This window comes from Mustelus asterias, chromosome 17 (assembly GCF_964213995.1).
Source record: "Mustelus asterias chromosome 17, sMusAst1.hap1.1, whole genome shotgun sequence".
Lineage (NCBI taxonomy): Eukaryota > Metazoa > Chordata > Chondrichthyes > Carcharhiniformes > Triakidae > Mustelus > Mustelus asterias.
In genome coordinates, this window is record NC_135817.1 from 61,569,293 (window position 1) to 61,580,030 (window position 10,738).

General features: G+C 44.7%; 1 long non-coding RNA gene across 1 annotated transcript in view; it reads left to right on the top strand.

Moving 5' to 3' along the window:
• The window catches only part of LOC144506176 (uncharacterized), a 106,915-nt gene extending 97,332 nt beyond the window's left edge, over nt 1-9,583 (top strand). Inside the window, exon 3 of the long non-coding RNA XR_013499860.1 lies at nt 9,465-9,583. This is a non-coding gene — a long non-coding RNA (uncharacterized LOC144506176). The remainder of the gene's footprint in view (nt 1-9,464) is intronic.
• Nucleotides 9,584-10,738: the final 1,155 nt, after the last annotated feature.

Sequence of the window (10,738 nt, forward strand, 5' to 3'; positions counted from 1 at the left end):
CCCCATAGCCATGTTCACCATGATATCCCTTACCCTGGCACCAGTAAAGTGATATAGCATATTGGTTATGGACCTACAGTAGCAGGACTCTCTGTCCCTGAGTCTATTGAGTACCCAAATCAAATTAATGAAATTACCTTCTGCAGTTTGCATGGTTCTACAGTGTACAATTCTGTTCACCTTATTATAGAAAGGATATTATTAAATAGAAAGAGTGCAGAAAAGATTTACTAGGATGCTACCGGGACTCGATGGTTTGAGTTATAAGGAGAGGCTGGATAGACTGGGACTTTTTTCTCTGGAGCGTGGGAGGCTTAAGGGTGATCTTATAGAGGTCTATAAAATCATGAGGGGCATAGGCAAGGTAGATAGTCAATATCTTTTCCCAAAGGTAGGGGAGTCTAAAACTAGATGCCGTAAGTTTAAGATGAGAGGGGAGAGATACAAAAGGGTCCAGAGGGGCAATTTTTTCACACAGAGGGTGGTGAGTGTCTGGAACAAGCTGCCAGAGGTAGTAGTAGAGGCGGGTACAATTTTGTCTTTTAAAAAGCATTTAGATAGTTACATGGGTAAGATGGGTATAGAGGGGTATGGGCCAAACACGGGCAATTGGGACAAGCTTTGGGGTTAAAAAAAGGGGTGGCATGGACCAGTTGGGCAGAAGGGCCTGTTTCCATGCTATAAACCTCTGTGACTCTATGACTCTACTGTTGGTGACAGACGGTACATGTAACATGTGGAAGAAGAGACCTGAAGGTCACAAAATTGTAATTCTTAAGCTGCTGAAGGAAAGTGATTTCAGAAAACTGCCGTGGACAGCAAAGGGTTCGAGTATCAATTTGAAAATTAGGAAGTTAGAAGGAGGAAGGAAAATCAAAATGGATCTTTTCACTCAAAGACTAATCAACCTACAGAATACTGTCAGGGAGCTGACAACATGCTTTTTAAAGTTTATTTATTAGTGTCACAAGTAGGCATACTTTCACACTGCAAAAAGGTTACTGTGAAAATCCTCTAGTCGTCACACTCTGGCGCCTGTTCGGGTACACTGAGGATTTAGCAGACTGCGGGAGGAAGCCAGAGCACCCGGAGGAAACCCAGGCAGACACAGAGAGAACGTGCAGACTTCGCACAGACAGTGGCCCAAGCCGGGAATCGAACCCAGGTCCCTGACGCTGTGAGACAACAGTGCTAACCACTGTGCTACCGTGTACCAATAGATAGAAGATTTTATTGATCTCTCTCTACACTCTAGCTATGACTGTAACACTACGTTCTGCACTCTCTCCTTTCCTTCTCTATGAACGGTATGCTTTGTCTGTACAGCGTGCAAGAAACAATACTTTTCACTGTATGCTAATACATGTGACAATAATAAATCAAAATCAAAGAACAGTTTCTTCCCGACTGTTATCAGACTCTTGAATGGTCCTATCGTACATTAAGCTGATCTTTCTCTTCCCTCTACCCGTAGCTGCAACACTATTGCCGGAATTTTACCGCCATGCCCACTCCTGAATCGGGACAGGCACGGCTCGCAGAACGGAATTCTCCATTGGCTTTGGGTGGGATTTTATAAGCCTCGCCCGAGGAAAATACCTGCGTATATTCTGCACCCTATCTTTTTCCTTTTCCCCTATGTACTTTATGAACAGTATGTTTTGTCTGTATGGTGAACATGTGACAATTATCAGATCAGATCAAATTAAAAAAGAAAATGAAAATGTTGAATAAAAACAAATCAATGGCAGTTAGATATATTCCTGAGGGAGAAATTGATGTCTGTGGTGAAAAGGCGAATAAATGCGTTAGCTGGGCCAAGATCAATCAAATGAAAGAACTGGCATTTACATGACATCTTTCATGACATCAAGACCTCCCAAATTGCTTCTCATCTAATGTCTTGCTTTTGAAGTCTGCTGTTGTTTGTCCTGTCGTTCTTGGAGGCAAACACAGCACCCAATTTACACATAGCAAGCTTCCACTTGAAGTAAGTGACCAGATAAACTGGGCCGGTGCTTCTGTGGCCTCGGAAGAAAGCCTCACGTTTAGTGTGAAAAGGTACGCATTATCACCGCTGTCTTGTGAATGTTAAAGAACAGTAAGAAAGTTGAAGTTTTTAAAAAAATAATAAATCCCTCAGAGATCTGGAGAACTAAGATCTCTTTCCAGCCGTAATTAGTCAGAAGAAAAGAATGGGCTTTCAAATGGTGAGCGAAAAGCAAAACCAGATGAAAAGAGAGTTCAAGAGGAAGATGTGAGTAATATCAACATGTGTTTATTTTTAGATTTCTATTTTCTCCCCCCTCATGTTTTGAAAAAAAATAACAGTGACTTTAATGTAACCATCAAACAGGCTGAGAATTCTGCACGCACACATTGAGTGCACGACCTCAGACATGCTCTACAATTATAAATCATTCTGTTCGTCCTGAGCAATACAAATAGTGTCAGCACTGCCTCAGTCGGTAACGTCTGCACCTTTAAATTGAGAGGTTTACATCCCAAAGGACTTGAGGACAAAAATCTAGGCTGTTACTCCATAGAACATAGAACAGTACAGCACAGAACAGGCCCTTCGGCCCACGATGCTGTGCCGAAGCTTTTCCGAAACCAAGGTCAAGCTATCCCACTCCCTATCATTCTGGTGTGCTCCATGTGCCTATCCAATAACCGCTTGAAAGTTCCTAAAGTGTCCGACTCCACTATCACAGCAGGGAGTCCATTCCACACCCCAACCACTCTCTGAGTAAAGAACCTACCTCGGACATCCCTCCTATATCTTCCACCACAAACCTTATAGTTATGCCCCCTAGTAACAGCTACATCCACCCGAGGAAATAGTCTCTGAACGTCCACTCTATCGCCCTCATCATCTTATAAACCTCTATTAAGTCGCCTCTCAACCTCCTCCGCTCTAAAGAGAAAAGTCCTTGCTCCCTCAACCTTTCCTCATAAGACCTATCCTCCAAACCAGGCAGCATCCTGGTAAATCTCCTCTGCACTCTTTCCAGTGCTTCCACATCCTTCTTATAGTGAGGTGACCAGAACTGCACACAATATTCCAAATGTGGTCTCACCAAGGTCCTGTACAGTTGCAGCATAACCCCACGGCTCTTAAACTCCAACCCCCTGTTAATAAACGCTAACACACTATAGGCCTTTGCAGTACTGAGGGAATGCTTGCACCGTCAAAAGCGCTGTCGTTCAGACGAGACATTCAATCGAAGCCCCAGCTGCCTCAGAGGGTTGTAAAGGACCCTGCAGCACTATTTTGAAAGAAGAGCAGGGGAGCTATTCCATCTTGGCCAATATTTACCCCTCAGTCAACATCACAAGAACAAACTATTAAGTCGTCATACATTATATGGCACGGTGGCACAGTGGTCAGCACTGCTGCCTCATAACGCCAGGGACCAAGGGCTCAATTCCGGCCTTGGGTCACTGTTTTTGTGGAGTTTGCATGTTCCCCTCGTGTCTGTGTGGCTTTCTTCCGGGTGCTCCAGTTTCCTCCCAACCCCGAAAGATGTGCAGATTCGGTGGATTGGCCATGCTAAATTGCCCCTTAGTGTCAGGGGATTAGCAGGGGAAAGGGCCTGGGTGATATTTTAGTTGGTGCAGGCTCGATGGGCCTTCTTCTACACTACAGGGATTCTATGATTGCTGGTTGTGGGAACTTGCTGTGTGAGGATTGGCTTGACAGCCTTTACTACAATAATACCGACATTTCAAAAGTAATTCATTGGCTGTGAAGTGCTTTGGGACATCCTGTGGTCATGAAAAGGCTCCATAAAAACACAAGTTTTTCCTTTTTCTTCAGTCTACTTCATTTATTTCTTCCTGCTTTCTCCTGCCCTCCCTGAAGGCAATGACTGATATTGCTGTGGCTCCCCAGATATCAGCAGCTGCCTGGTGTTTTTTGCGACTATTTGTTGTGTGCTCTGACAGTAAGTGTCGTCAGGCTGTCTACACTCACTCAACATTCGACAACAAGCATTTTCCAAGAGGACTCCTGGGCAGCAACAGCTCCTTGCCAACTTTGAGGTGAGCCAAGGCTCTTCCTGCAGGCCGAATTTAAATGTAACATTCATGGCTCGATGATGCCATTGGGGCAGCCAATGGGTTTTTTACAAGAATGGTTGGAGGATCGGTGGCACAGTGGTTATCACTGCTGCCTCACAGCACCAGGGACCTGGGTTCAATTCCAGCCTCAGGTCACTGTCTGTCCGGAGTTTACACGTTCTCCCCATGTCTGTGTGGGTTTCCTCCAGGTGCTCCGGTTTTCTCTACCAGTCCAGAGATGTGCAGGTTAGGTGGATTGGCCATGCTAAATTGCCCTTTAGTGTCAAAGGGATTAGCAGGGTAAATACATGGGGATTACAGGGATAGGGTCTTGCTAGGATTGTTGTCGGTGCAGGCTCGATAGGTCAAATGGGATTCTGTGATTCTATGATCCAGACAAGATGCATCAAACAAGCCTGCAGAGGACAAAACAAGTGATATATTTTAATCTTGGAAGGATCAGGAAGACATCCTTGGGCTTCTCCTACTTAGGCCCTCCCTCTCCTTTCGCAGAGTTTAAAAACCAGCAACACTTGGGAATGAAGGCTAGCAGTAAAACCTGACTGAACTGGTCTTCATAGAGTCATAGAAACCCAACAGTGCAGAAGGAGGCCATTCAGCTCATCGAGTCTGCACTGACAACAATCTCACCCTATTCCTGTAACCCTCTAACCTATGCATCCCGGGACAGTAAGGGACAATTTAGCACGGCCAATGAACCTAACCCACACATCTTTGGACTGTGGGAGGAAACCGGAGCACCTGGAGGAAACCCACAGGGACATGGGGACGATGTGCAAACTCCACACAGACAGTGACACAAACCGAGAATTGAACCCAGGTTCCTGGAGATGGGAGGCAGCAGTGCTAACCACTGTGCCACCGCGCCACCCCAAAGATCTTGTGTACCTTAAAATCAAACTCCAGAATTACTGGCACCAGTATTCCTGATTTTTAATGGGATTCGAAAATTTTGACTGTTTTTTCTACCTGGGTTGGGAAACACTCCTTGCACCTCTCCCGGCATTCACCCCCACTGCCCCCCCACCCATTCCCCAACCTTCCCCCACCCCACCGACTCCATACCCCCAGTGCTCACCTCATGCAAGGGCCCCGTTCACTTGGAACCCCAGTGGCCGCTGGTTTCTGCCTCACTTCCCACTCTCACCCATTGGCCTTGACATAATTCCTGCCAGAGGACCGGTTTCAATCAATGATTCAAAGGCAAAATGTTTTGTATTTAAATGTAGCCATTCACTTGAAGTCTGCCAGGCTTTGCTTTCCTTGTCACTGCTGGGCGCTGTGCCTCCTTCAGGACATCCTGGTTCCTTTATAGAAAGTAAGAAAGTTCTCGCATTTATATAATCACCTTTCCACAACTTGAGGATGGTCCAAAACCCTTCACAGCCAATCAAAAACTTTGAAGTATAGTCACTGTTGTGAGAAACTCCCTCCCTAACAGCACTGTGGGTGTACCTACACCTCAGGGACTACAGCGTTTCAAGGCTCACCACCATCTTCTCCAGGGCAACCAGTGATTGGTAATAAATGCTGGCCAAGCCAGTGATCCTGTAAGTGAAATTTATAAACCAGTTTGAACCACTAAGAACACATATCCATTATGTCAGCAATGCGTAGATTATTAATAAGATGGCAGTGCATCTGCAGCCAACAAAATTACACCTGTTCTTATGCATGAAAAATGAAGTGTGAAAGGATTATGTAAGTGAGTAAAATACAAAGAAATGTGATTAAAGAGGCCCATAATTCATTAAACTGAAAGTAGCTTGTATATATACATCTATTATTATTTTCCCCCTGCTATCACAGCCCATTAACCAAAGTAGCTGCAGTTTGATGCATTATTAATGTCTTTCCCTTTAAGTTATACAAGTGTAATTAATGTTAGGGTAAGCTGTATTGAAGAGAAAAAAATAAACATTTCACATCCTCAGAATGTTTCAAAATTGTTTTACAGCCAATTGAGTAGTTCTGAAGTGTATTCACTGCTGCAATGTAGGAAACACAGCAGTCAATTTACAAACAAGTGTCCCACAATATGATAATGACCAGATAATCTGAACTAAGTTTTTTTTAATTCATTCAACACAATACCACAGTAAATCTCTAAAGCTGAGGCTCAAATGTTCAAATTTAACCATTGAGAGTCTCACCTTTCTTGTCAAAAACAGCACTCAATGGCAAAAAATGCTGCCAGTGATACCAAAGGATCGCTTAGGCCATCCGATCTCCTGTAAACGTGGAAAGTTTATTAATGATCCACAAGTAAAGCAGTTTAGAGGAAGAACAGCAACAACTCGCATTTATGTAGCACCTCTAATATAGCAAAATGAAACTTCGTAGGAGCAAAGTTTGACATCAAGGCCAGAATTCTCCAATCTTGCCAGCGAGGGCGGAAAACTTGGCGCTCGGCCAAATCTCCATTCGCAGCAGCGAGACTGGAGAATTCCAGCCGTGGGCGAGGTCGGAGAATCCTGGCCCAAGTCACTCATGGAGATCACAGGATAGCGACCAAATGCCCCGTCAGAGAAGATTTAAAGAGCATTTTTAGGGCCGCATAGTGGCACGGTATCTAACACTGCTGTCTCACAGTGCCGAGCCCTGCTGCCTCTCAGCACCGAGTGCACGGGTTCGGTTGCCGGCTTGGGTCACTGTCTGTGCGGAGTCTTGACAAATACATGAATAGGATGGGAATAGAGGGATATGGTCCCCGGTAGGGTAGGGGGTTTTAGTTCAGTTGGGCAACATGGTCGGTGCAGACTTGGAGGGCCGAAGGGCCTATTCTTTTTCTTTGTTCTTTGTTCGTTGTTCTTATCCATGTGGGCATTACTTGCTGGTCCAGCATTTATTTTCCATCTCTAATTGCCCTTGACTTGCTAGGCCATTTTGAAGAGGCAACCACATTGCTGTGGGTCTGGAATCACACGTAGGCCAGACTGAGTAAGGATGACAGATTTCCTTCCCTAAAGGACATTAGTTATCTTTGGTTGCACTAGTAACCAGTACATCATCCATATAATGACACATGGCAATAAGCATTCCATGGTTCTTTGAAAGATGTTGCAAGCTGATGAAAGGGCAAGTGTGTGTACCACTATGGTCCTTTATGAGTGTTAATAGTCACGTAGCCTCAGGAAGCATCATCCAACTCCAATAGTTGATAGGCATGAGTCATATCTAATTTGGTATGTGATTGTCCTCCAAACAATCTTGTATATAAATCTTCCATTTGAGGGATAGTGTATTTGTCCAGTTTAGCTGCCTGGCTTACTATTAATTTATAGTCTGCAAATGTGGACTGTTTTATCTGGTTTTACCACAGACATAATGGGGGCTGCCTAGTCCACTAACTGAACCAGTTGGATGACACGAAACTCTTCCAGCCTTTTTAGCTCGGTCTTGACTTTCTCCAACAAAGCACAGGGCACAGGTCTAGCCCTAAAACATTTTTGGGTGGCTTCTGGGTCTATGTGAATTTTTACGCCTTTAAGTTTCCCAAGCTCATCCTGAAAAATGTCCTGATATTTTGGGATTACTTCGTGCAGGCCTTCTTCTTTCATGTTGAAAATTTCCAACCAGTTGAGTTTAATTTCTTGGAGACAGTCACAGCCAATCAGGCTTGGCCCTTGGCCAGACACCACGATTAAAGGAAGCTGGGTGGATTGTAGCCCACAGGTCACAGGTATTTCAGTCATTCCTACTACCTCAATGGCCTCCCCTGTGTAAGTGGCCAATCTAGTTAATATGTTCTTCAACCTTAGAGGATGAACCCATTCTCAAAGATATCTGTAGGTCATCTCCCCTACTACAGCAATGGACACTCCCGTCTCTACTTCCATTCTTAATGGTTTGCCGTTGGCCAATAACACCAGTGTAATAGAGGCTACCTTTCCCGGTTTCACATTATTCATCTGAAGAACATTCTGATCATTCGTAGAAAAACCTTCGACGTTATATTCTGGTGCCGATCCATCCTCTCTGCTGCTATTAGACGGGCCCTGCTTATTCTTATATCTGTGACTCAAATTTTTTTTTTGTTGTACTTTTCCAATTCAATCAAATCAAATCCAATTCAAAGTCTCAACAAGTTGAGACACTTCTGATCCAGGCTGACAAGACAGGGCAAGCGACCAAATTGCCCTGTCCTGGGCCTGATCTACATGAGCCAAGCTGATTGGAGGAGCAAAGCAACACCTCCTCCAAGACTTGAGCTCATTTGCATCTTAGCCAAAAGGCCGAGATGCCGCTTTTAAAAATTGCTTCATATGAAACATATGAAGCTTCAATGTAACCTAATGACCTCAACCAAGTGCAGCATCCGCATAACTACACTTGATCTTAGCCAAAAGGCCGAGGCCCTTGCAGTGGCACCAGAAGCATTCTGCATCTCTGAATCTTCAAATACCCGGGACGTGGTTTCCCCTACAGCTGTAACACTCTGTACTGATCCTGGGTGGTTGATTTATTCTCTTGAATCTCATAACTCTACCAGCTTTGGTATGTGTTTCTCAGTTTAAACTGATATCTTTACTCTGGCCACATTGCTGTCTGCAGTTTCCTGCCCTAAGTGGTGGACCATGCCATTTTGCATGCTCTGAACTTCCTGACACCCTTCCTATTGCTCTTCATTGCTAACGCTATTTCCAGCACTTTAGTAAAACCAATCTCAGTTTCTGCCAGTAACTTTCTCCGTATTGTCTTGTCATTTACTCCGCAAACCAATCGATCCCTCAGCATCTCATTTAATGTTGTCCCAGAGTCATAAGCCAGAAGTCACCACCCCGCCTGCCACAGAATCGGAGCACGCGAGGGTCTAACAACGGAAATCTCTGTTGATCTTGGGCAGGAATTTCCAGCCTCACTCGAACGAGGCTACAAAATCCCGCCGATAATGTTCCACAATTTTCCTAAGCTTTGCTATATATGCTGCAATATTTCACTCCAGTGGGGCCGGGCCGCCAGCTCCCCGTAGGGGGGAAGAGGCTTGCAGACCCGGAGACTTCAGTCCCAGGTCTGCTAATGATATGGAAATTATATTTAAATTTTCATTAGGATAAATTATACAACTCAGCACCGCTTTCCAGCGCCTGAAGACTCGCAGAGGCTGTGGCGCCCAGTGGGAAGCCCGTTAAACGGCCTCCACTGAGTCTCCCGGCTCACAGCACTACCCCACCCCCATATATTCAATCAAGCTTTCAATCCACGCAGTGCATCCAAGTGGGAAATAAAATCTGATCCCATCAGTAATCCAATTGGATTGGTCTGACCATCCAAATGTCAGATTATGATTCGATAATGCCCTAAATTGGGCATTCCAGGCACACTTGGTACTGTTCTGACCTGCTACCGACACAACTATTTTTCTCGTTTGTTTCACACAGTAAAGAGAGGAAATCGTGACTGATTTTCCACCCCCCACTCCGCCACCCCACCACAAATCATCCCACCACTGAACAAGCGAATCAACTGCTTGGGTCAGCACCATACCAACCTGAACATGCATGCATTGAACTGTAAGTGATGCTAACAAGCACGGTGATTATTTGTAGATAAGTACAGGATATGAATTATGAGATGTGTTAAATCCAGGTCCTGCGAAGTGAATGTGAAAGGTAGCATGGTTCTATTCTGATGAACATCAGGAGGTCTCACCCAGATGCCAAGCCAATATTGCTTATTCAACCTCTATCACTCAAACAGGCCATCTGGCTATTGTGGAGATTTACTGAATTGTATTTCCATTGGTGGGAGCTTTCTGTGTACAAATTGGCTGCTGCATTTCCGATATTCCAATAGTAACTGTACTTCAATAGAACAACATTGGCCATAAAGTACTTTGGGCCATCCTGAGGATCTAGGAAGAAATATAGTTCAGGATTGCCAGCACATAAGCACACATATTGGACCGTAACTTCCTCAGAGTGGCAATCAGCATCAGACTGCCACTCTGCATTTGTTTACTGCGCCAAATGCTTTCTGTGTCTGTCTCCCCCAAACTTCTGACTCAGGCCAAGCGAGATCCAGGCAGCACAGTTGCCCCTGAGGCCTAGCGTCGCAGTCCAGAAGAGTTGGATTGAAAGAGGATACTCATCACTGAAGACCGGGTAAGTTTAACAATCCAATTGAAAGTGACAGGTCAGAGAGAAGTTAAGCGCTGACGATCACTGGATAGGATGTTGGGTGGGGGTGGGGTTGGATACCTGGTGCATCATGTCCGAATACAGAATGGGCAATGCAACCCTTGGTCTATCGTGCTGGGTGAATCAGAGAGAAGGTTACCCAGTTGCTCATGACAAAATAGAGTAGAAATCTCTGAGATCTCCATTTATCCTCTGTGGAAGCTATTGCCTGGCTTGTTGATTATGACACACATGTAACATTTAGATTGTTATGAGCGCAAATGTGATCCTAACGTTTCAGTATGACAAGGCTACACTTGGAATGCTGTGTACAGCTCTGGTCACCCTATTATAGAAAGGATATTATTAAACTAGAAAGAGTGCAGAAAAGATTTGCAAGGATGTTACGGGGACTTGATGGTTTGAGTTAGTTGGAGAGGCTGGATAGACTGGGATTTCTTTTCTCTGGAGCGTAGGAGGCTTACGAGTGATGTTATAGATGTCTATAAAATAATGAGGGGCATAGATCAGCTAGA